At 40.2% G+C, this 27,764-nt stretch overlaps 1 protein-coding gene across 3 annotated transcripts in view; it reads right to left on the reverse strand.

The window, feature by feature from the left end:
• GABRA2 (gamma-aminobutyric acid type A receptor subunit alpha2) overlaps window positions 1-27,764 on the reverse strand; it is a 204,027-nt gene that overhangs the window by 18,921 nt on the left and 157,342 nt on the right. The window lies entirely within an intron of this gene.

Genomic DNA, 27,764 nt, shown 5'->3' on the forward strand with positions numbered 1-27,764 from the left:
AAAGTGTCTTGGATGTTCCAGACCCTGCCATGCTTACTGAACTGTTCACACAGAGGCATATTCACAGTGTAGGGTCCGTCCCAATGAGGCCACCTTATCGCGGTGGGACGGTCCAAGCTATTTGACCGCCGGCGGAGACAAATTTGCGAGCTAAGTGCCTCACTATTTCATAGTTTCACATTTGCATCTATTACACCATAGCTGTATAGCTCTCCATGTTTTAACTGCATATTCATGTTTCACCTATATCCTTGTGCTGGCAGTGTGCTGATGCATTCTTTTGTTGCTGTATATCTAGCCTAGTAGCGTGCACCTGCAGGCCAGGTCCATATAATAGTTTGGTATCAACTAAAGTGCTGGCTGACTTATTCTTTGCCTATATATATATATATATATATATATATATATATATATATCATTTTTACAACTTTCTCAAAATCACATGATCCTGTGTGTGATTTTAACTTTAGTCAGTAATTCATCATTTGCGCCAATCGATCTTTGGCGCAATTTTGACACAAATCCAGTTTTTTTGGCGCAAATCCCCGCCAACAAATTTAGCACATGGAAAACACACTTAGCAATGTCAGAAAATGTAAAGGCGTCAAAATACATTAAAAAAATTTTTTTGTCAAAGCAGCGACGCCTCCAGGGCAGCTCAATACTATCCTGCGACATAGTTGTCTCTGAGGGACCTTCACCCTCCGTTGAGCCAGCATTGGACATGGCCACACAGGTTCAGGAAAGGTAAACACTAAAGCAGTGGTCTCTAACCTGTGGACCTCCAAATGTTGCAAAACTACAATCCCAGCATGCCCGGACAGCCGTTTGTAGTTTTGCAACATCTGGAGGTCCACAGGTTGAAGACCACTGCACTAAAGTAACAAAAAAAAAAAATACCCAAGTTGAAAATAAAATCCATTTTACATGGTGGCTATAAACCCCACAAAAGAAAATAACCCACGTCGCCTGCTGATATACTGCAGGAGGGACTCCGAAATGGCTGCTCTACAGGGTAAAATATGCTGTCCTCTGTGGTGGTAAGTTCTGTGTAAAAGGCGCTGTGAACAGCTGATTTCAACATTTGAGCCAAAATTACTAACAACTTGCACCAAATGATAAATTTGGTGCATGTCCACGAAAACCAAAGTGAAAAAAAAAAGGGTAAAAAGAAACTGTCAACAGGCAAAATTGATAAATACCCCCCATTATGATCAAATCATCACTAAGACGTCTTTTCTCCAGACAAAATAACCCCAAGCTTGATAACCTGTCTTGGTCCTGTAATCTTCCCATACCACCAATTATCTTTGTCGGCCTCCTCTGTATCCTCTCCAGTTCAGCCATGTCTTTCTTATATACGGGTGCCCAAATTTAAACACAATACTTTATAAATGGTCTGACCAATGCTTTATACAGAGGCAAAACTATGTCCCTAACATGAGCCTCTATGCATCTCTTGAAACATCCCATGACTTTGTTAGCTTTGGCATCCGCTGCCTGGCACTGAAAGTTGAGCTTACTATCCACCAATATCCCCAAGTTCTTTTTGCTAGAAGTTTTACCTAATGTCTTATTATTTATCACATTATTGTACATTTTGTTTTTATGGCCCAAAAGCATAATCTTACATTTATCCCCATTAAACTTCATTTGCCATGTCTGTGCCCAAGTCTCCAGCTTCCCCAAAACTGAGGTCAAAGTGTACTTCTAATTCGGATACTATGTCTGGCCTATTGGTTGTTATACTTGACGACTTATAACAAACCCCTTTAGGTAATTTCTTGTTCTTACCCCCTCCCCTTATTTCCACCCATATAGACTCCACATGATAATTTTCCTCACCTTTAAAGGGGTATTCCAAAAATAAAAATAAACTTTCATTTTTTCTTTCAAAGACAGCTCCCTCATCGTCTCCACTTTGGGTGTGGTATTACAACTTGGCTCCATTTATTTTAATGGAACTGAGTTGCAGAACCACACCCAACCTGGAGACAAACAGCAAGAAGTCTTTGAAAGAAAAAAGGCCTGTTTTTTATTCCTGTAATACCCCTTTAAATTTGCACAGAATGGGCCTAAAACAGGATTTTATGTATAAGCAAACCCCTCCCCCTTTCTTACCTGTATGGTCATTTGGGAACAGAATGTAACCCTGTAAATTAACCACCCAGTTATAGCTCGCATCCAGCCATGTCTCACTATGTGATAGTCCTCTTCCAACATTAAAGGAGATCTGCAGCCCTAGACACTAATCCCCTATCCACAGGATAGGGGATAAGAGTCTGATCTCGGGGGACCCCCGCTATCTCCTGTACGGGGCCTACCTACCTATCTCCTGTGAGGTTTCTGAAATTTGTATATTTACACCTGATGTTTTTATTCATATTTCCTTTCTTCTTATCACTTATGTTCTAACCCATCCCCCCTGCTCCATTCCCTGTTTTATTACTTATCTCCAGTTCGCTATCTACATTGTCTTTCCCCTCTATATTGTAGATTCTCTCCTGCTTAGTCCTTAATTTTAACACTTCTTCACCCTCATCTCTTTCTTCTCCTCAAGCACAGCTGCACCCTTCCGATTAGGATAGAGCCGATATCCGACAAAGAAGTCGGCCCAGTTCTCCATGAACCCAAAACCCTTCTTCCTACGCCAGTTTCTAACTCACTTGTTTGGCTCCCTAATCTCCTGCTGCCTCGCTAATGTGGCAAGTGGTACAGCTAATATTTCAGAAAATACTACCTTGGAGGTCCTTGCCCTAAGCTTGCTACCTAGGTCCCTGAAATCATTTCTAAGGACATTCTACCTACCTATTACTTTGTCATTAGTGCCTGCACTCCTTCTCCCCTCCTTACTGGAGCAGACGCCACCTTGCTGTCAGAGGCAGTGTCAGTGTCTTGCTGCAGCAGTGCTGGCTCTGAAATAACTTCCCCCTCATTTGTCTACTGGACAAACTTGTTGGGGTGTGCCACATCAGGGCTAGCCTCCCTGACCCTCATACCATCTACCTTACCGCCTCACAAATTTACCTGCCTCTTTCTCGTGCACCTCCATACCACTATCCTCCCTCCCCCCCAGGCCCAGAAACTGCTGGCTTAGGCTGGGTTCAAATCACGTTTTCTCCCATACAGGAGCGCATACGGCAGGGGAGAGCTAAAACCTCGCGCTCCCGTATGCTTTCGTATGCATTTTTGCGCTGTATGCGCTTTTTCCCCGGACCTAAAACTGTGGTCAACCACGGTTTTAAGTCCGGGTGTAAACGCGCATACGGCGCAAAAATGAGCCGACCGAACCGAACGTTTCACTCCGGCCAGCTCATTGAAATGAATTACATACGGGAGAGCATATGAAAGCATACGGGAGCACAAGGTTTTAGCTCCACCCTGCCGTATGAGCTCCCGTATGGGAGAAAACGTGATGTGAACCCAGCCTTAGTAAGCAGCAGATTCCTCTCCATATTATCCCTGCTTATCAATCTTGCTAGTTGTTCATTTAGATCCAGGACCTGGGCCTACAAGCTCAATTAATAGCTTTAATATCTGGGCGCCATATGAGTCGGCATTATATCTTTTCACAAAAACATGTAAAATAAATAAAACACAAATATTTGCCTAAACTAGCAAACTTGTTAAGTCAATATTTTATGTAAAGGATCTAAGAATAAGATTAAATAGAACCAGTCAGTTCTCTCTCTGAGGGTGACATAAAATAATGACGGGCACGTTGGCTTCAGTCTTCTGTTACTTCTGTGTGAATATGCAGTAGTTCTGGAGAAGTCAGAGTCTAATCACTATAACACAATGCCAGTGCGAGGAGGCCGATATATGCATGAGATGCAAACTTTCCCCGCCCACCTGCCGCTAATTGACAGCTTTCTCCCTATGCCCCTATCCTGGTTTACACTGCTGGCATAGCACTGCAATGATTATTCTGAGCTTTCCAATACTTCTGCACATCCACACATAAGTGACAGCTGAAAACACTACTTTATGCTGCCCTCAGAGAGGGGCTGACAGATTCCTTTTAATGTTGAGTTAATTACTTTTACTTTCTCAGAATAAAGTCTCTTTCACACCACATTGCAAATTATATGTTTTTTTTTTTTGCTATTTGTAACAGTATGGTAAAAGCATTTCCCTTCATCAGAAATGTGCATTAAAACATACACAGTACCATGCAGTCCTACGCACTATAATAAACATTTAACACAATACCTCTTTTATCTTTGAACACATAAAATTCTATTAGCTAGACATACAGTATGAAAAAAGAGTGTCCTTTGAGAAAACATTTGGCTAGCATTAATCAGTATACTCTTCCTCCAAATGTGCAACATGCTATAAACTTAGCAGAAGTATGCAGTTGTACTTGGTATAATGTTACATAACATTGAGGAAATTATAGCAACACTATTTAAACATGCACAATGAATGTATGAATGTAGCCTTATAGAGACATTATATAATTTCTCCATTCAAGGAAAGATGGGTATATCCTTCTATGGAGCCTCTTATGTTATATCTCAATTCATATTGATAGAATGTAAATAATACTGGCAATTAAAAGTAAATCAGTGGGTATTTTCATAATCAAAAGTTATCCTCTATCTGTATTAGGGGATAACTAGTGGTTGGGGGTCCAAATGTTGGTACCCTCAACGTTCATGAAAAGGGAATACAAATGTCTTTCTAAAATATGCAGTGGTAGTGTGTTTCTAACCAGCTAAATGATATTGGCCAAGAATTCTTGCAAATAAATTTTGAAGCTGGTTTCTAACCTATGGTTCTCCTGATGTTGGGAAAGTCCCAGCATTGTACAATAGCCTGGTGCTGTTATAGCATTTCTGCTGAAAGTCCTTTGGAGGTATTTCAATAATTATCAATTATTTGATACAGTATTTTAGGGTAAAAGTAAGAACAAATATCTAGAATTAAATATTTTTATATTTTAAATATAATAAGGCTGGGTTCACGTATATCCGCATAGGTGAACTCAGCCTAGATCTGGACGCAACTGATGCCACAACTGATGACAAGTTGTCATCAGTTGTATGATATCCGGCACCCATTGTTTCTGGACGGCGGAGAGGGGAAAGCAGCAAGCTGCGTTCCCCTGTCCAGTGTCCTCTGGCGTGTCCAACCATCGGGTGTCAAAATTGGATGATTGTGAACTGTCCAATTCAAATGGGTACACGCCGGAGGGAAACTATGCAGGATGCCTGATATATGTGAACCCAGCCTAACAACATAAATAAACTCTCTGTCACATGATGTTGTGATGTATGACTACTTAAACAAGTTCAAGGGAGGCCTGAATGCTTTTCTTGACAAACACAGTGAGGCAAAAAGTATTTAGTCAGCCACCAAGTGTGCAAGTTCTCCCACTTAAAAAGATGAGAAAAGCCTGTCATTTTCATAATAGGTATACCTCAACTATGAGAGACATATTGAGAAAAAAATCCATAAAATCACAATATCTGATAAAAACATTTATTTGCAAATTATGGTGGAAAATAAGTATTTACAAGCAAGATTTCTGGCTCTCACAGACCCGTAACTTCTTTAAAGGGGTACTCCGGCGCTTAGACTTCTTGTCCCCTATCCAAAGGATAGGGGATAAGATGCCTGATCGCGGGGGTCCCACCGCTGGGGACCCCTGTGGTCTTGCACGCAGCACCCCAGTTAAAATCAGTCCCCGGAGCATGTTTCGCCTGCCCCGTGGTTGCTGGTAATCAGACCCGGAGTGAACATGCTCCGGGGACTGATTTTAACTGGGGTGCTGCGTGCAAGATCACGGGGGTCCCCAGCGGCGGGACCCCCGTGATAAGGCATCTTATCCCCTATCCTTTGGATAGGGGATCAAATGTCTAAGCGCCGGAGTACCCCTTTAAGAGTCTCTACTGTTTTCCACTCGCTAGCTGTATTAATGACACCTGTTATCAGAATAAAAAACACCTGTCCACAACCTCAAACTGTCACACTTCAAACTCCACTATGGCAAAGACCAAGGAGCGGATGAAGGACACCAGACAGAAAATTTAAGAAAAATGTAGAACTGCACCAGGCTGGGAAGACGGAATCTACAATAGACAAGCAGCTTGGTGTGAACAAATCAACTGTGGGAGCAATTATTAGAAAATGGAAGACATACAAGACCACTGATAATCTCCCTCGATCTAGGGCTCCATGCAAGATCTCACCCCGTGGTGTCAAAATTATTACAAGAACGTGATCAAAAATCCCCAAACCACACGGGGGGGGGGGGGGGGGGACCTAGCGTATGACCTGCAGAGAGCTGGGACCAAAGTAACAAAGTCTACCATCAGTAACACACCACGCCACCTGGGACTCAAATCATGCAGTGCCAGACGTGTCCCCCAGCTTAACCCCTTAACGACGCAGGACGTATATTTACGTCATGCGCCGACTCCCGCGATATGAAGCGGGATCGCGCCGCGATCCCGCATCATATTGCGTCGGTCCCGGCGCTCATCAACGGCCGGAACCCGCGGCTAATACCACACATCGCCGATCGTGGCGATGTGCGGTATTAACCCTTTAGAAGCGGCGGTCAAAGCTGCCCGCCGTTTCTAAAGTGAAAGTGAAAGCGACCCGGCTGCTCAGTCGGGCTGTTCGGGACCGCCACGGTGAAATGGACACCGGGAGGGCCCTTACCTGCCTCCTCGGTGTCCGATCGGCGAATGACTGCTCCGTGCAGGAGGCAGGAGCAGTCAAGCACCGATAACACTGATCACAGGCGTGTTAATACACGCCTGTGATCTGTGTAAGAGATCAGTGTGTGCAGTGTTATAGGTCCCTATGGGACCTATAACACTGCAAAAAAAACAGTTAAAAAAAGTGTTAATAAAGGTCATTTAACCTCTTCCCTAATAAAAGTTTGAATCACCCCCCTAAAAAATGAATTTCCCATAAAAAAAATAAAACAGTGTAAAAAAAATTAAAATAAACATATGTGGTATTGCCGCGTGTGTAAATGTCCGAACTATAAAAATATATCATTTATTAAACCGCACGGTCAATGGCGTACGCGCAAAAAAATTCCAAAGTCAAAAAAAGTGCATTTTTGGTCACTTTTTAGACCATTAAAAAATGAATAAAAAGTGATCAAAAAGTCAGATCAAAACAAAAATCATACCGATAAAAACTTCAGATCACGGCGCAAAAAATGAGTCCTCATACCGCCCTGTATGTGGAAAAATAAAAAAGTTATAGGGGTCAGAAGATGACATTTTTAAACGTATAAATTTTCCTGCATGTAGTTATGATTTTTTCCAGAAGTACACCAAAATCAAACCTATATAAGTAGGGTATCATTTTTACCGTATGGACCTACAGAATAATGATGAGGTGTAATTTTTACCAAAATATGCACTGCGTAGAAACGGAAGCCCCCAAAATTTACAAAATGGCGTTTTTTCTTCGATTTTGTTGCACAATGATTTTTTTTTCCGTTTCGCCGAGCATTTTTGGGTAAAATGACTAATGTCACTGCAAAGAAGAATTGGCGATGCAAAAATAAGTCATAATATGGATTTTTAGGTGGAAAATGAAAAGGGTTATGATTTTTAAAAGGTAAGGAGGAAAAAACGAAAGTGCAAAAACTGAAAAACCCTGAGTCCTTAAGGGGTTAAGCCAGTAGATGTCTGGCCCCGTCTGTAGTTTGCTAGAGGGAATTTGGATGCTCCAGAAGAGTATTGGGAGAACGTCATATGGTCAGACGAAACCAAAGTAGAACTTTTTGATAAACACCCAACTCGTCTTGTTTGGAGGAGAAAGAATGCTGAGTTGCATCCAAAGAACACCATACCTACTGTGAAGCATGGGGTTGGAAACTTCCTGCTTTGGGGCTGTTTTTCAGCAAAGGGACCAGGACGACTGATCTGTGTAAAGGAAAGAATGGATGGGGCTATGTATTGTGAGATTTTGAGTGAAAACCTCCTTCAATCAGCAAGGGCATTGAAGATGAAATGTGGCTAGGTTTTCAGCATGACAATGATCCCAAACACAACGCCTGGGCAACGAAGGAGTGGCTTCATGTGAAGCATTACAAGGTCCTGGAGTGGCCTAGCCAGTCTCCAGATCTCAAACTCATATAAAACTTTTGGAGGGTGTTGAAAATCCGTGTTACTGACTGCCCCAAAACATCACTGCTCCAGAGAAGATCTGCATGGAGGAATGGGCCAAAATACCAGCAACAGTGTGTGAAAACCTTGTGAAGACTTAAAGAAAACGTTGGTGTGATGATTATGATGTTTCCACCCCCCATGCTTCACAGTAGGTATGGTGTTCTTTGGACGCAACTCAGCATTCTTTCTCCTCCAAACACGACAAGTTGAGTTTTTACCAAAAAGTTCTACTTTGATTTCATCTAACCATATGACATTCTCCCAATCCTCTTTTGGATCATCCAAATGCTCTCTAGCAATCTTCAGATGGGCCCGAACATGAACTGGCTTAAGCAGGGGGACACATCTGGCACTGCATGATTTGAGTCCCAGGTGGCGTAGTGTGTTATTGATGGTAGCCTTTGTTACTTTGGTCCCTCATTTTGACACCACGGGGTGAGATCTTGCATGGAGCCCTAGATTGTGGGAGATTATCAGTGGTCTTGTATGTCTTCCATTTTCTAATAATTGCTCCCACAGTTGATTTGTTAACACCAAGCTGCTTGCCTATTGCAGATTCAGTCTTCCCAGCCTGGTGCAGGTCTACAATTTTGTTTCTGGGGTCCTTCATCTGCTCTTTGGTCTTGGCCATAGTGGAGTTTGGAGTGTGACTGTTTGAGGTTGTGGACAGGTGTGTTTTATACTGATAAGTTCAAGCAGGTGCCATTAATACAGATAACGAGTGGAAAACAGAGGAGCTTCTTAAAGAAGTTACAGGTCTGTGAGAGCCAGAAATCTTGTTTGTATGTGACCAAATAATTATTTTCCACCATAAATTGCAAATACATTCTTTAACCCCTTAAGGACTCAGGGTTTTTCCGTTTTTGCACTTTCGTTTTTTCCTCCTTACCTTTTAAAAATCATAACCCTTTCAATTTTCCACCTAAAAATCCATAATATGGCTTATTTTTTGCGTCGCCAATTCTACTTTTAGTGACATTAGTCATTTTACCCAAAAATGCACGGCGAAACGGAAAAAAAAATCATTGTGCGTCAAAATCGATAAAAAAACGCCATTTTGTAACTTTTGGGGGCTTCCGTTTCTACGCAGTGCATATTTCGGTAAAAATTACACCTCATCATTATTCTGTAGGTCCATACGGTTAAAATGATACCCTACTTATATAGGTTTGATTTTGTCGCACTTCTGGAAAAAATCATAACTACATGCAGGAAAATTTATACGTTTAAAAATGTCATCTTCTGACCCCTATAACTTTTTTATTTTTCCACGTACAGGGCGGTATGAGGACTCGTTTTTTGCGCCGTGATCTGAAGTTTTTATCGGTATGATTTTTGTTTTGATCTGACTTTTTGATCACTTTTTTTTCATTTTTTTAATGGTATAAAAAGTGACCAAAATACGCTTTTTTGTACTTTGGAATTTTTTTGCGCGTACGCCATTGACCGTGCGGTTTAATTAATGATATATTTGTATAGTTCGGACATTTACGCACGCGGTGATACCACATATGTTTATTTATTTATTTTTTTACACTGTTTTATTTTTTTTATGGGAAAAGGGGGGTGATTCAAACTTTTATTAGGGAAGGGGTTAAATGACCTTTATTAACACTTTTTTAAAACATTTTTTTACAGTGTTATAAGTCCCATAGGGACCTATAACACTGCACACACTGATCTCCTATGCTGATCACTGGCGTGTATTAACACGTCTGTGATCAGCATTATCGGCGCTTGACTGCTCCTGCCTGGATCTCAGGCACGGAGCAGTCATTCGTCGATCGGACACCGAGGAGGCAGGTAAGGGCCCTCCCGGTGTCCGATCAGCTGTTCGGGACGCCGCGATTTCACCGCGGCGCTCCCGAACAGCCCGACTGAGCAGCCAGGATACTTTCAGTTTCACTTTAGAAGCGGCGGTCAGCTTTGACCGCCGCTTCTAAAGGGTTAATACCGCACATCGCCGCGATCGGCGATGTGTGGTATTAGCCGCGGGTCCCGGCCGTTGATGAGCGCCGGGACCGAAGCGATATGATGCAGGATCGCGGCGCGATCCCGCTTCATATCGCGGGAGCCGCCACAGGACGTAAATATACGTCATGCGTCGTTAAGGGGTTAAAAATCAGACAATGTGATTTATGGATTTTTTTTTCTCATTATGTCTCACATAGTTGAGGTATACCTATGATGAAAATTACAGGCCTCTCATCTTTTTAAGTGGGAGAACTTGCACAATTGGTGACTGACTAAATACTTTTTTGCCCCACTGTATAATATTACAAGCTATGGGTATTGTCATATTGTAGTCAGGAAGTAATTTCTCTCCCTGGCATGGGGAAATTGGCATTTTTTTCTTTGCCTTCTTCTGGATGAACACAGTAGGGTTATGGGATGAACCTGATGACCTTTTTCAACCTTATCAAATATGTAACTCTTTAAGAAGACCAAATACATTTTGCATAGTGGCCATTTTCTTTAGGAAGACCATCCCCATAGAAGATCACTTTTCAATGCAATTCTGTATGGTCTTCTAAAAGAGGTTTCACACTGTTAAACAGTATACAGTCATGGCCGTAAATGTTGGCACCCCTGAAATTTTTCTAGAAAATGAAGTATTTCTCACAGAAAAGGATTGCAGTAACTCATGTTTTGCTATATACATGTTTATTCCCTTTGTGTGTATTTGAACTAAACCAAAAAAGGGAGGAAAAAAAGCAAATTGGACATAATGTCACACCAAACTCCAAAATGGGCTGGAGAAAATTATTGGCACCCTTTCAAAGTTGTGGAAAAATAAGATTGTTTCAAGCATGTGATGCTCCTTTAAACTCCCCTGGGGCAAGTAACAGGTGTGGGCAATATAAAAATCACACCTGAATTATGTGTTACTGCAATCCTTTTCTGTGAGAAATACATAATTTTTTAGAAAATTTCAGGGAAGCCAACATTTACGGCCATGACTGTACCTATTTTCAGAATTTTGCCAAAATATATGATCTATTTTTACATTTTGCCAGCTTCAATATCTTTAAGGCTGGGTTCACACACAGTATTTTTGGGAGTGGAACTGACACAGAGAGAAACTATAATGGAAAGATTTGAAGACTAAAGGACTATGAATCTTTGAAAGTATTATAGCAAATTAATAAAAGTGACAACCGAGCATGCAAGCTCCTCTACTCAATTCACTTAGGGGACAAGGGACCTTTGTTTTAATGATCAGTAGAGCTCTCAGTGATCTAACTATCCTCTGGATGATAGGTTATAGTCTTTACATAACCCCTTTAACATTTCCGTCATTCTCAAGGCTTTGATCTACTGCAATAAGGACACCTCTGTCTAATAATAATGATAATAATAAAAATAATAATAATGATATTATGTGCGAACACAAAAATATATCTTTAAATCCATAAAATGAAGAGTGCAGTTGATTTCCTTTCTCTCCTCATAGAATGTTTTATTGATCAGGCATCTGCAGAATCATGAAATGGTACCAAAATCTAAATACATTTTTCTCTTAAGCCTGCTGCCGTTCTACATCTGTAATAAAACGACTCATGTGTGGAAATTGTTAAATATGGGTGTAGTAGAATTATTATGCACACATGCATCTGGGCTTTTGTTACAGCTACAGATGACAGGCTACTTTGGTGGAAGCAATAATAATTTGGGTTTATTTGCATATTTTCTCGCAAAGTAACATGTATATTCTACTTGTGGTTTGATTATTTTATTTTCACAGAAAGAAAATTTGTTCTAGGCATGAAATATTTATAAGATACCATATGAAATGCAGAAAAAAAAAAAAAACAGTAACCTTCAAAATGTGATCTGCAACGCTATAATCCAGCTTTTACCGTGATTATTATTATTTTGCCACTGTTATAATGTCTCCTTATGAAGTAAAGTTCAGTAGGCAACAATGTTCTGCGACAACGGATGAACAGTTTCTTTAAGTACTAATATTTAAAAAATTACAGGAAACAGGTGAGAAGATAATATCAATAATAAAAAGTTTTTGACAGGAAAGTTAGCTTTTTACCATTTATTAACTTATTTATCTAAACTATGAAAGAGTTGGGGAATTGATGATCAACTAGCAGCCTCTATGTGCCTGGTTTACAGCACTGAAAATGCATGTGACCCTGATGTATACTTCCTAACCCCTTACTTTCCCTTTTTCTTCGCTTAACATATCCTGAGATATGTGATGCAAGATGACCGGCTTTGAAACGAAACAACAACTATGAGTTTGCAATACTCTGTCTGGAGATGTATATGTGCATGTGGCCATAGCACATCACAGTGGTTGTGGTTTGGAATGCAGCCTGTCATCAGTTTAGCTAGCATGCCACTATAATATACCGTATTAAATTTGTATTGTGAAAAACTAGACTCTTAAAGGGGTACACTTTTTTGTATATCAACTGGCTCCAGAAAGTTAAACAGATTTGTGAGTTACTTCTATAAAAAAAATATATTAATCCTTTCTGTACTGATCAGCTGCTGTATGCTCCACAGGCAGTTGAGTTGTTTTTCTCTGTCTGACCACAGTGCTCTCTGCTGACATCTCTGTTAAGTCAGGAACTGTCCAGAGTAGAAGCAAATCCTCAAAACATACCTCTCTTGCTCCAGACAGTTCCTGACATGGACAGAGGTGTAAGCAGAGAGCACTGTAGTCAGACAGAAATTAAATTAAAAAAAAAATAACTTTTTCTGTAGTATACAGCAGCTGATAAGTACTGGAAGGATTCAACTTTTTAATAGCAGTAATTTACTAATCTGTTTCTGGCACCAGTTGATTTTAAATAATAGTTGTCATCTATCCTTAGGATTGGGGGATAACAAGGAGATCAGTTTGGTAGAACTAGCCATTCTGATAACCAGCAATGAAAGGAGAGAGTCATACATGCATGGTCAGTGCTTCACTTATTGTCTATGGAGCAACACCCAGCGACGTCTAGAAACCAAACATAGAAAAATGTGCCATTCCATGAATGAAGCACTGTCCACCAATGCACAGTCCACTCGTTTTTTTTGCTGGGGACATTTCTCCCCTGTTCTTGTGATCAGTGCAGGCCCAGTGGTCGCGCTCACACAGATTATCTAGATAAGGGATGCCTTTAAATGATGGTAATACACCCTTTACCATAATTCATGAGAAGTTAAGGAAGGAAATATCTGCATAGGTGTGCCTTACTTCTCCTTGTCCAAACCCAGGATTAATTTACCCTCTACAAACCTTTAATGGAGTCAAGTGCCAGATAGGGCCGGATTAACATAGGGGCTATCGGAGCTTCAGCTCCAGGCCTCTTCTCGAAAATAGGCCCAGCTAGCTCCCACACCAAGTAAAATAAAAAAAAAGGAGTCGTGGCTTCAGAGAGGGGGCATGGCTTGTGATGTGCGTGCCGGAAGTCATCTGCATCGCAGTTAAAGTTCAACATGCTGGGATTTGTTTAGGGTGAGCTGCAGAGCCATTAGCTGTAATCAGAGCATGCTGGGAGTTGTAGTTAGTAACTAACTGCAACTTCAAGCATGCTCTAACACAGTGTATGGCTCTACAGCAGATCCAAAACTACATCTCCCAGCATGTTGCACTATAACCTATACTATAGATTTTGGTAGTTTTGGTATAAGTCAGCTGCAGAGCCATGTCAGGGCTTGCTAGTAGTTGCAGTTATTTACAAACTGCAACTTCCAGAATGCCCAGATACAGCCTATCGCTCTGCAGCTGTCTCAAAACAAAACTACAACTTCCAGCATGTTGAACAATAACTTATACTATTCCACAATATAATGCAACATGCTGGGAGTTATAGTAATTGTTTGGGTCAGCTGCAATGCTATAGGCTATATCAGAAATGTATAACAGAGAAAAAGGGGGTGCAGACAGGTATGGCCCTTGACAGTGCTGGGTCACTGGGTCAAGGAAATGAGAATACACAGATTTCTTAAAGGGGTACTCCGGTGGAAAACCTTTATTCTTTTATTTTATTTTTTAACTCAACTGATGCCAGAAAGTGAAACAGATTTGTAAATTACTTCTATTAAAAAAATCTTAATCCTTCCAACTTATTAGCTGATGTATACTACAGAGGAAATTCTTTTATTTTTGGATTTCTTTTTTGTCACAAGCACAGTGCTCTCTGCTGACACCTCTGTCCATTTCAGGAACTGTCCAGAGCAGGAGAAAATCCCCATAGCAAACATATGCTGCTCTGAAAAGTTCCTAAAATGGACAGAGGTGTCAGCAGAGAGCACGGTGGTCGTGACAGAAAAGAAATCCAAAAAGAAAAGAATTTCCTCTGGAGTATACCACCGCTAATAGGTACTGGAAGGATTAAGAATTTTTAATAGAAGTAATTTACAAATCTGTTTAACTTTCTGGCACCAGTTGTTTTCCACCGGAGTACCACTTTAAGGGCTTACCTTCTAAGCTGCACTGGCCGGCGCAGTACAATAGGTGTTTACTGCTGGTTAGGCATATATGTGGAAGCAGCTGGCCATCTGACCCAAGCCTTAAGCAGGAGAGAAGAGGAAATCAGGATATCCTGGCAAGAAGTCCTGAGGAGAAAATCCGACTGGCAGCACTTTTCAAATAATCAATGTCCAGTATGGATGTATGGTACAAGTAAAAGTTGCTTTATTTCAGGTAAAGTATACAGGATAAAGCAGGACTGTATACTGTACCTAAAATAAACCAACTTTTACTTGCACCATACATCCCTACTGAACAGTGATTATTTGAAAAGCGCTGCAAGTCGGATTTTCTCCTCAGGCCTTCTTGCCAGGATATCCTGATTTCCTCTTCTCATAGGCTATAACAGGGCATGCTGGAAGTTGTAGTCAGTAACTAACTGCAACTCTCAGCACACCCTGAAAAAGCATATGGCTTTGCAGCTGACCAATAACTAGTACTACATTTTTTTAAAGTCATTTATGGCTTTTGTTTTTGATCCCTACTTAGCTAGCTAACTACCTACCTATATGCAAAAAAGAGGTTCCGCAGTACTCCAGAATCAATTCAAAGTGATTTATTTTCCCATGTAAAAGATACAATGTTTCACCAGCCTCACGTCGGCTTTTTCAAGCATGCATGCTTGAAAAAGCCGGCATAAGGCCGGTGAAACGTTGTATCTTTTACATGAGAAAATAAATCACTTTGAATTGATTCTGGAGTGCTGTGGAACCTCTTTTTTTGCATATGGCTAAACAGCAGACTGCGACCTGGACTGCATTCTCTGCTGACACCCACTGCACTTGTAACTTGGGTTGTGCTGCTTTTCCTGCTTGGATGACTGCCTACCTAGCTAGCTATCTACCTACCTACCTGGTGCCCTACCTAGCTAAGCAGCTACCTAACTAGCTACTTACCTACCTGGCTAACAACCTACCTACTGTCATATTTACCTACTTGGGAGGGGGAGATCAATCTACCTACCTAATACTACCTGTTGGGTACATTCACATGTGCGTATTTTTGCTGCAGATTGCTGCCTAATGATTATAATGGGTGGCAAAATCTGCTGCAGCAAGTCTGCATTTGAAAATATGCAAGCACGAATGTCCCCTAAGGGTACATTCAAACGCACAGGATCTACCGCATATATTACACTGCTGATCCACAGATGACTCAACCCTATAGTGTGCCTTCAGCTGTTTTCCCCCCTGTGTCCTGCTTCAGTATGGTCACTGTGTGATGTATACTTTGCTCCTGATGCATCAGTATTATTTGGCCCTTGTATTTTTTGTATACTGTTTATAAATTGGCATTGTTAGTCTGTTTATAATGTTTTTTACCCAGTATGGTGCTATTATCCAGGCTTTGTGCGAGGGTATAATTTGTACCATGTATACTGTTATAATTGGTAATATAAGTCCCAATACCCTGGATTTGATCAGTAACTGTACAATGGTAATATGTATTGTGATAATATTCCCCCTTGTATACTGGTTTTATTGGTAATATTGGTCTCAGTATATAGGATTTGGTGAGTAACAGTATGATGGTAATATGTATTGTGATAATATTCCCCCTTGTATACTGCGATTAGTGGTAATATTGGTGTCAGTATACAGGGTTTGGTTAGTAACAGAATGATAGTAATATGTATGGTGATAATATTCCTCCCTGTATACTAGTATTATATGAAATATTGGTCTCAGTATACAGGATTTGGTTAGTAACAGTATAATGGTAATATGTATGCTGATAATATTCCTCCTTGTATACTGGTATTATTGATAATATTGGTCTCAGTATTTAGAATTTGGTCAGTAACAGTATGATGGCAATATTTATACTGATAATATTCCTCCTTGCATACTGGTATTGGTAATATTTGTCTTAGTATACAGAATTTTGTCAGAAATAGTATGATGGCAATATGTATGGCAATAATATTCCTCCTTGTATACTGGTATTATTGGTCATGGAAAATTATCTTAAAGGGGTACTCTGCACCTAGATATCTTATCCCCTATATGGTCCAGGGGCCCTGAGTGTTGCTAGTCCACTTAATGCTATAAAATCATGGGGACATTTTGATTGGTGTATTTTATTGCTAGCTACATATCTACATGGCTCGCTACCTACCTAGCTATCTAACAACCTACCTAGCTACCCACTTACCTGGCTACCTACCTATCTCACACTGTATGTATTGTGCTGTGTTGCACATAATGTTAGTAAATGAAATCGCACCGTGACCTACAAATGGCCGCAATGCAGCTAATGGGTCATGCCCACTTTTAGGCCCATCAAAATCCTCAACACCAGGTTTATGATGCTCTTAATCTGGCCCTGGTGCCAGATTCTCTTTTTGTTTCATTTAAATGTTTAAATTGAACAATTAATTGCTTTATGGTTTATTAGCTTGGGGTGCCCTGACCGCACACCTTTTTACAGTTTCTTGATACACCCTTCCGTTCCTGAAATATGAGGATTTATAATTTGTCTGGGAATCAGTAACATGAGCGTGAACTTAATTTTATTAATGAAAATGATGGGTGGGATTATACAGTCAGGAGGTGTATATTAGGCATACACACCCGTCAATGTAAAACATCCATACCCCCATCCATAATCCCAACCATCACCTGATAATACTCACTCCCAATAATAAAATAAGTTCATGCCCATCTGATTCCCTGAATTGTCAGACAAACTATAAACCCTTATATCTGAGAAACTGAAGGGGGTATTAAGAAAGAAGGTGTGATTAGGGTACCTAAGCTATTTATTGATGGTTGGCCACAGGTCTTCTTAACGTAATTAATAATTTCTATATTTCTGAGACAAACAATAAAACAGAATATAAATTATAGAAGGCCATCAATTTTCAGCTGCTTTTTAGGGCATGCTAATCAGCCATGTCCTAAAACTATAGCAGCATCCTGTAGTAATGGCTACAAGGATGTAGTTGACAGCCAGGACATTATAGACCTCTCATGAGACAAATACTACTGTGCAAATAAGAGAGAAATACTATTACTTTCTAATAATGTCAATAGAATTAACACAAGTCAATATTATTCTAATAAGGTTGGCTAAGATAATTTTTTTATGATCAAATAGGACTGAAAGTAGAAGAAGGGAGTGGGAGGACAGCAAATTGTAGACTTATTCTCTACAGAAATTCCACAATGACAAATCAAGAAGTACAAAGCAATAAAGCCTTGTTGTCAGTGACTCATCTGTTATGGAAAGAAATGAAAAGACACATTGAGGGTGCATGCTTATGAAAGTAACAATTATAACAACTATTTGTACAGTCCAATTATTTTAACATGTAAATGGGATATTCCTATCTTGATGATCATAGGTAATTTATACCTAATGGAAGTTAAAAGGAATGCAATTTACATAATTTTATCATAATGCACTATGAACTATGCATACTGGATGCCTTGCACCCATCTCTTGCTGTGCCTATTTCCCATAAACAGTGGTTTTGGCTACCACTAAATTCTGGTAGCAGTGGCCAAGATTGCATACATCCTGTTTAATGCTTTTCCACAAGCACCTAGTCTGTCCACCTCTCCCTTGTGTTATAGAAATGAATAACAAAGCTCCCAGGCATGACCACCAGCCCTACTGTTGGACTAGTCTCCAGTGCTCAGCATTCCATCACAGGGCTAAAACCCTTAGCCCTGTGATGGAATGCTGAGCACTGGAGACCATAGCTTGCATATGTAAGTGTAGAATTAACAGTAATTAGAACTGTACTGTGTAAGAAGGACTTAGTATTGCCCACTAAGTCCAGGGTATGGGGAGCATAAGGAGATGGAAATACACTGATGGCGGAAAAATATATAAATAGAACCTATGAGCACATTCATGGTTCCTGAACCACTAGTCATTGGGATGGTCCTCGTTGACTTGATTGCTAGATCTCTCCCTATAACTAAATAAGGAGAAATCTATCAACCAATGCTGATGGGGCACAAGCAACCACCCTGATGACTGGTTTATGGTTAATGCAACATAACAATAGTCAGGTTCCCCTTAATCTGCAGATTTTTGCATAAATAAGAGTCTGGAAAAATAGATAATTTTGGAAAAATAACCCTTCAATTGTTCCTTGTTGATAATTTGTGACATATATTGTCAGCATCCAAGGAATATTACTGTATTATGGCTGAATTTAAAGAGAACCTGTTGAGACTTAAACAATGCAAATTAAAAGAATATAAAATATAAAAAAGAGTATATCTTGGCATCATAAAAAATCGGTGATATCCAGAAGAGAGGATATTGATTTTTCTGATTTAAGTTTTTAAAAGATGCACTGGACAGAATAAAATAATTTAGATTTGTGTTCATGAGGCCAAAGTGAAAAATAAGTAAAACATATATATTCTGTGAGGAAATATGTAAAAAATATTTGCAGTGATTCCGGGTCATACGGGTCTCCGGTGACCCGAAAAATAAGGGGGATCAGGATTGGCCTGAAGGGATAGAAGTGAGGTGGCAGGGGGGCCACCCCTCTTATCACTGCTATTGGTCGTTAAGAAGCGATGACCAATAGCAGATCAGGGGGGTTAACTTTCGGTTTCCCTATTGTGCCCACCGACAGTAGGCTTGGCAGAACGGGGAAACCGACAGGGACCGGCAGAAGAGGACGGCGATGCGGCTCCCTGGATCCAACAGAAGCCGGTAAGTTGCCTAGCAACATCTGGAGGGCTACAGTTTGGAGACCACTATACACTGGTCTCTAAACTGTAGCCCTCCAGATGTTGCAAAACTACAACTCCCAGCAGGCCCAGACAGCTGTTTGCTGTTTGGGCATGCTGGGATTTGCAGTTTTGCAACAGCTGGAGGGCTACAGTTTGGAGATCACTGTGCAGTGGTCTCTAAACTGTGGCCCTCTAGATCTTGCAAAACTACAACTCCTAGTATGCCCACACAGCAGTTTGTTGTCTGGGCATGCTGGGATTTGTAGTTTTGCAACATCTGGAGGGCCACAGTTTGCAGATCACTGTGCAGTAGTCTCTAAACTAGTCTCTAAACTGTAAGTAACAGTAAGTTTCCTGCTTGAAGTTTGAGGTGTGGCAAACTCACCGCAAACCCCTGCCAGTAAAAATATACCCTAAAAACACTACACTACACTAACACATAATAAAGGGTAAAACACTACCTATACACCTTACACTGTCCCCCCCAATAAAAATGAAAAACGTATCGTACAGCAGTGTTTCCAAAATGGAGCCTCGAGCTGTTGCAAAACAACCACTCCCAGAATTTCTGGACAGCCACTGACCATCCAGGCATGCTGGGAGTTTAGCAACAGCTGGATGCACCCTGTTTGGGAACCACTGGTGTAGAATAACCCTATGTCCACCCCTATGCAATCTTTAATTTAATCCTCAAATGCGCACGGTGCTCACTCACGTCAGAGCCCTGTCGTATTTCAAGGAAACAGTTTAGGGCCACATATGGGGTATTTCCGTACTCGGGAAAAATAGCACTACAAATTTTGGGGGTCTTTTTCTCCTTTTACCTCTTATGAAAAGGAAAAGTTGGGGGCTACACCCGCATGTTAGTGGAAAAAAATTATAATAATTACACTAACATACTGGTGTTGTCCCATAGTTTTTATTTTCACAAGAGGTAAAAGGAAAAAAAGACCCCCAAAATTTGTAAGTCAATTTCTCCTGAGTACGGAAATACCCCATATGTGGGCATAAAATGCTCTGTGGGCGCACAACAAGGCTCAAGAGTGAGAGCGCACTATGTACATTTGAGGCCTAAATTGATGATTTGCACAAAGGTTGCTGATTTTACAGCGGTTCTGACATTAACACAAAACAATTAATACCCACATGTAACAAGGGGTATAGTGAGCCTTAACACCCTACAGGTATTTGAAGACTTCTCATTAAAGTTGGATGGGAAAATAAAAAAAATAAAAAAAATGTTTTCACTAAAATGCTGGTGTCACCCTAAATTTTTTGTTTTCACAAGGGAAAATAGGGAAAAAAATTTGTAACCCCATTTCTTCTGAGTAAGAACATACCCCATATGTGGATGTAAAGTGCTCTGCTGGTGCACTACAATGCTCAAAAGAGAAGGAGGTCCATTGGACTTTTGAAGAGAAAATTTGTCCGGAATTTAATGCCACGTGTTTACAGCGCCCCCATAGTGCCAGAACAATGGACTCCCCCCCACATGTGACCCCAATTTGGAAACTACACCCCTCGTGTAATGTTATGAGAGGTACAGTGAGCATTTATGCCCCACAAGTGTCTGACAGATTTTTGGAACAGTGGTCCATGAAAATGAAAAATGTATTTTTTCATTTGCACAGCCCACTGTTCCAAAGATCTGTCCAATGCCAGTGGGATGTAAATACTCACTGCACCCCTTATTACATTCTGTGAGGGGTGTAGTTTCCAAAATGGGGTCAAATGTGGGGGGTTCACTGTTCTGGCACTATGGGGGCTTTGTAAACACACGTGGCCTTCAATTCCAGACACATTTTCTCTTCAAAAGCCCAATGGCGCTTCTTCTCTTCTGAGCATTGTAGTTCACCAGCAGAGCCCTTTACATCCACATATGGGGTACTTCCATAGTCAGAAGAGATGGGGTTACAAATTTTGGGGGGCATTTTCTCCTATTATTAAGAAAAAAACATTTACACATCCAACTTTAATGAAAAGTTGTCAAACACCTGTGGGGTGTTAAGGCTCACTGTACCCCTTGTTACATTCCTTGAGGGGTGCAGTTTCCAAAATAGTATGCCTTGTGTTTTTTTTTTTGCTGTTCTGACACCATAGGGGCTTCTTAAATGTGACATGCCCCCCAAAAACCATTTCAGAAAAACTCTCCAAAATCCCACTGTCACTCCTCCCCTTCTGAGCCCTCTAGTGCACCCACAGAGCACTTGACATACACATATTAGGTATTTCCTTACTCGATAGAAATTACGTTACAAATTTTAGGAAGATTTCTCTCCTTTTACCTCTAAAAATTCAAAAACTGGGTCTACAAGTACATGCCAGTGTAAAAAATGAAGATTTTGAATTTACTCCTTCAATTTGCTGCTATTCCTGTGAAACACCTAAAGGGTTAACAAACCTTTTGAATGTCATTTTGAATACTTTGAGGGGTGCAGTTTTTATAATGGGGTCATTTGTGGGGTATTTCTAATATGAAGGCCCTTCAAATCCATTTTAAAACTGAACTGGTCACTGAAAAATTTCGATTTTGAAAATTTTGTGAAAAATTGGAAAATTGCTGCTATACTTTGAAGCCGTCTGATGTCTTCCAAAAGTAAAAACATGTCAACTTTATGATGCCAACAAAAATTACATATTGTATATGTGAATCAATATATCATTTATTTGGAATGTCTGTTTTCCTTATATGCAGAGAGCTTCAAAGTAAAAAAAATGCTAAATTTTCAATTTTTTCATCAAATTTTTGAATTTTTTATAAAGAAATGATGAAAGTATCGACAAAATTTTACCACTAACATAAAGTAGTATATGTCACGAAAAAACAATCTCGGAATCAGAATGAAAAGTAAAAGCATCAGAGAGTTATTAATGCTTAAAGTGACAGTGGTCAGATGTGCAAAAAATGGCCGTAATGGCTGTAAATAAACCCCTCATGGGAATGACATGTCAAGCACACATTAAATCTAAAACTATTAAAGGCTCCAATCTGCATTTGTTTGGTTTACATTTTATTATTCTCATTTTGTAATACCTTTCATTTGTTAGTTTCCATATAGAGCCCAGTTAAAGCTTGATGTCCTTTAAGCCATAATTGAATTGCATCACCTTGAAATTACAATGCATTGCACATAGCATGTATATATATATATATATATATATATATATATATATATATATATATCACCGCAGTAGTACCACTTCTCCCTCATTATTTCAGCCAGACTATATGCTGAGATCTGATTGCAATCAGTAGAAGTCTACTCCAACTTTATATTCTATGGGCAAGAGGCTCCAGTCATAGCCAATCAGTGATGTCTAATTGTTGTGATATGCAGCTATGTGACAGCTAGATATTATATTATTAAGATTGTTCTATTATTTAATACATTATTCAGCGCATGTAATGAAGGCAAATGCAGTGTTGTGTCAAAACCCATTTCATCTGCCTAAACGTAAAACCCTGCAGATACGTGTTAAAACATAAGCACATGAAAAAGCACTTACTATATATATATAAGGAAGTTCTACTTTCTACAGAATTCAAGACAATATGAAGGTTACATACATCAATAAGTCCGCCTCAAAAAAAATGACCAGACCTTGCTAAGCGGCAGTCATGAAGCGTATGAATTATTGGCAGCAATGTGGCTGAGGGATTAACACTGTGTCCTTGACTGAAATGTGAACAAGGTCAACATCTACATTATGTCCCTCCAATGTTTGCATGGGTTTCCGCAAACTTCTATAGTTTCCACTCACAGTCCAAAAACATACTAAAGGTTCCTTAGAAATTTAGAGACAGTGATGAGCATATCTGCTAAATATGTTAGTGTTACTGTAATAAATACAAGCAAAATGTGTGATATATGGTACAAAGAAAAGCATTTACTAATCATTGAATCATAATCCCTCAGGGAACTGAAAAAGAGAAGCGATCATTGATCACTGTCCTAAGTAGACATGCTATCTAGAAAATTGATGAATGATGGGCAATTCACTTTATTTGTCCTAACTAAGCAACTACATATTGACCATTTGCTTAAAATTGAGTTTAATCTCTTAGGGATCTAGTGGACCAATGGGCACTACAAAAAAAGATAAATGTGTCCTTTTCATAAGGAAAAAGACAGTGATTAGCACTCTAACTTTAGATTCATTAAATCATTTATGGTTGGTAAAACCTAACTAAAAAAAAATATATATATTTTATTTTAAAGTGCTACTTTTTTGAACAATGGGGTAGATTTATGATGTTTTTAATACGTTTTGTGGGGTAAATACATTGTGAAATATGATGTATGAGCCATATTATGAAGTCAGTGTACCACTCTCTGTAACATGTTTTAGTGTAAAAGTGTTGGTGGGCTTTAAAGAAGTTGAGTGACAGACAACAGAGGGTTGTAGTCAATGGAGTATATTCAGAGCAAGGTCTTGTTACCAGTGGGGTACCTTAGGGATCTGTACTGGGACCAATTTTGTATAATATTTTTAAGGTCTCGATGGCAAGGTATTGGCCTTTTTGCTGATCACACAAAGATATGTAACAGGATTGATGTTCCTGGAGGGATACGCCAAATGGAAAAGAATTTAGGAAAACTAGAAGAATGGTCAGAACTCTGAAAACTGACATTTAATGTGGATAAGTCAAGATAATGCACCTGGGGCGTAAAAACCTTCGGGCAGAATATAGAATGTTTGACACAGTCCTAACCCCAGTATCTGAGGAAAGGGATTTAGGAGTAATTATTTCAGAAGACTTAAAGGTAGGAAGACAATGTACTAGAGCAGTAGGAAACGCTAGCAGAATGCTTGGATGTATAGGAAGAGGTATGAGCAGTAGAAAGAGAGAAGTGCTCATGCCGCTGTACAGAACACTGGTGAGACCTCACTTGGAGAATTGTGCGCAGTTCTGGAGGCCGTATCTCCAAAAGGATATAGATACTCTAGAGAGAGTTCAGAGAAGAGCTACTAAACTAGTACATGGATTGCAGGATAAAACTTACCAGGAAAGGTTAAAGGACCTTAAAATGTAGTTTGGAAGAAAGAAGAGACAGAGATAATATGATAGAGATTTTTAAATACATAAAGGGAAACAACACGGTAAAGGAGCAGAGCATATTTAAAAGAAGAAAAACTACCACAAGAGGACATAGTTTTAAATTAGAGGGGCAAAGGTTTAAAAGTAATAGCAGAAAGTATTACTTTACTGAGAGAGTAGTGGATGTATGGAATAGCCTTCCCGCAGAAGTGGTAGCTGCAAATACAGTGAAGGAGTTTAAACATGCATGGGATAAGCATAAGGCTATCCTTCATATAAGATAGGGCCAGGGACTATTTATAGGCTTCAAATTATTGGGCAGACTAGATGGGCCAAATGGTTCTTATCTGCCGACACATTCTATGTTTCTATCTTGTGCAATACATTAAATACAAACAGTACAGGAATAAGGTCAGGGCACAAAAGAGTCAACTAACAACAGCACAGCAAAAAGACAGACAGGAAATGCATGTATAAATGTACAACAAGAGTCAAACAAGCCAAGTTAATAGAGTGAGAGAAAAAGAGAGTGAGAGTGTCGAAGAATAAATACACTAAGCAAGGGGGGTAGTCAAAGAACAAGCCGAAGGTCATAATAAATGCAGGTAAAAATCTTTTGCTAGCATTAGTATTTCTATTAGTGCTGGGCGGTATACCGGTTCATACCGAATACCAAAAATTTTTTCCTGCACGATATGAATTTTTCCTATACCGCAATACCGGCTGGGCCCCTCCCCCCTCGAATTAATTAATTATCAGCCGCAGCCACATTAGGCAACTAATCATATGTGACCCGCGGGAGCTGTTCTGCTTCTCCCCCCCCCCCCGCGGTTTATCAGCCCAGCACTGTCCCCCACATAATATTAATAATCATATGTGACACGCGAGCGCTTCTCTCCCCCCACCAAATAATTATCAGCTGCTGCGCTGTACTGTACTATCCTGAGCCCAGGCTTCAGAAATGAACAAAATAAACTTTCACTCACCTTCTTCCAAAGTTCCCCCGTTGATCCGGAACCGGCCTCATGGTCCCTCCGCTGCTCTTGCTGCTTCCTGGGCATGGGAACATCACAGAGAGCCGTCAGCCTATCACCAGCCACAGCGATGTCCCGCCTTGGCCGGTGATAAGCTGAGCGCACTGTCATATAAGGAGCCGGTATGCATATCTTTGTATATTTCCCATAAAAGGGTACTCCGCTGCTCAGTGTTTGGAACAAACTGTTCCAAACGCTGGAGCTGGCATCGGGAGCTTGTGATGTCATAGCTACGCCCCTTCATGATGTCACGCCCTGCCCCCTCAATGCAAGTCTATGGAAGGGGGCATGACAGCTTTAAAGGGGTACTCCGGCACTAAGACATCTTATCCCCCTATCAAAGGATAGGTGATAAGATGCCTGATTGTGGGGTCCCGTCGCTGGGGACCCCTGTGATCTTTCACGCAGCACCTCATTACCATCAGCCCCCTGAGCATGTTCGCTCCGGGTTTGAGGACTTCCGATTACGGGGCTGGAGTATTGTGATGTCATGGTTCCGCCCCCTTGTGACGTCACGCTCCATCCCCTCAATGCATGCCTATGGGAGGGGGCATGACAGCTTAGCGCCAGAGTACCCCTTTAACCACTGAAGCACTGTTTTATTTATAGATATCATTTAGTCAAAGACTAGGTAGAGTTTTATGTTTCTTATTAATCTTGAGAGAAACTGAGAAATACAAATATAGTTATACGGTCTGCTTTGAAAAGATAAACATTTTCCATGATTCACATTGAACATTTTTATAAATTTTCTTCTACAACCTCTGGAAGCTATTTGGAGAAATCTCAATTGTAAATATAGGTAGCACAATAAATATAGTAACCAAAGTCCACGATTCAGAGTATGTCGTACTTAAAGAATTTCCTTCCAAAAGAAAAGGCTATTCTACTTTAATATAGAAAAGGGTATACACATACAACTATAGAGATTTCTTAGAAGGTTATATCTCCTTGAATTAGGTAGTTACTACTCTCAATGAAAATGCCAACATTTATCACCAACATAGCCATCAATAACCTAAAGGTCACAGAACTGTAATGAGCCATTTCTCATGTCTGATACCAAGTGTCTACAGATCTTAATCAAAACAACCTATTTACCTGCTCTATACCCTATACACAGAGATATAGTACATATGTATCATTGTTGGGTAATGAAAAGAGCAATTGCTCTTAGATCACTCAATTCTTGAAGACACGCTGCAATTTGAGAAAAAAAAATCCTGACATGTAGCCTGGAGGAAACAATAAGAAGGCATTGTATAACAAATATTGTTGATGCATATGAATGACTTCAAAACAGTACTTAATGGTAACATCATTGGGAATATTTTGGAGAAAGTGGTCATACCTGGACAAAGAACGAGAAAGCCTTTCTTCACCTTCAGTACCATTTGATATATCAAGTGAATCTAGCCATCTGTGGATTATTTCTAAGGCAATGAATGGACATTACCAGGTTTGAGGCAAATTACTTATTGTCAATGTATTTAGGTCTAAAATAATCCTTTCACAGGAGTAACAAAAGAAACTATAGTGATGGCTGAGGCCAATGGCTGACATATTTACTCTACTGTGCAGGCGTGTCTTCAAGCAAAATTGTCACAGAACTGATTATACACTGTAGCTGCTGATGAACCTTTCACTGAACTATTGTTAAACTGTATACTAACATTCACTACTACTGATATCTCAGTTTCTAAAACATAAAGATGTAAAATATGTTTGTTACAGACACCTCTGCCATTAGGTGTGCTGCTCTTTTTTTCTGTTAGTTATTTATTAAGATTGTGTGTATTGCATTTTTTTCCCCTTAAAGGAGAAGTTTCATGGATAGCGGCGCATCACAAACCCCCCAATATATCTCTATAGAAGAGCCTAAGCTAGCCGAATGGCTCTCCCATACAGATGTATGGAGAGGGCATGGCGGCCTCTGCTTCAAGCGAGGGTCGTGACGCACCGCTCCAGGGGAGAGCCAGAGCTCCATACAGGAGGTCACGGGGCCCCAGCGTTTGAAACCCCCGCAATCTAAAACGTATCCTCTTTCCTGTGGATAGGGGATACGTTTTTATCCATGAGACTACTCCTTAACCTGTTGGGGACAGAGGGCGTACATAGGCCATAGCAGTAGATCGTGACCCAGGAGCGGTGGTCGGAATACTCAAGTGGGGCAGTAAACAGGCATACAGCCTCCAGCCATACACTGTATATGGCTGAAGGCTGTATGTCTGTGGGGGAACTATACTGCACCTAATGTGGGGGAACTACTGTATACTGCACCTGATGTGGGGAATTATAATGCAACTAATGTGGGGGAACTACTGTATACTGCACCTAATGTGGGGGAACTACTGTATACTGCAC

This window comes from Hyla sarda, chromosome 1, assembly GCF_029499605.1.
Source record: "Hyla sarda isolate aHylSar1 chromosome 1, aHylSar1.hap1, whole genome shotgun sequence".
Classification (NCBI taxonomy): domain Eukaryota; kingdom Metazoa; phylum Chordata; class Amphibia; order Anura; family Hylidae; genus Hyla; species Hyla sarda.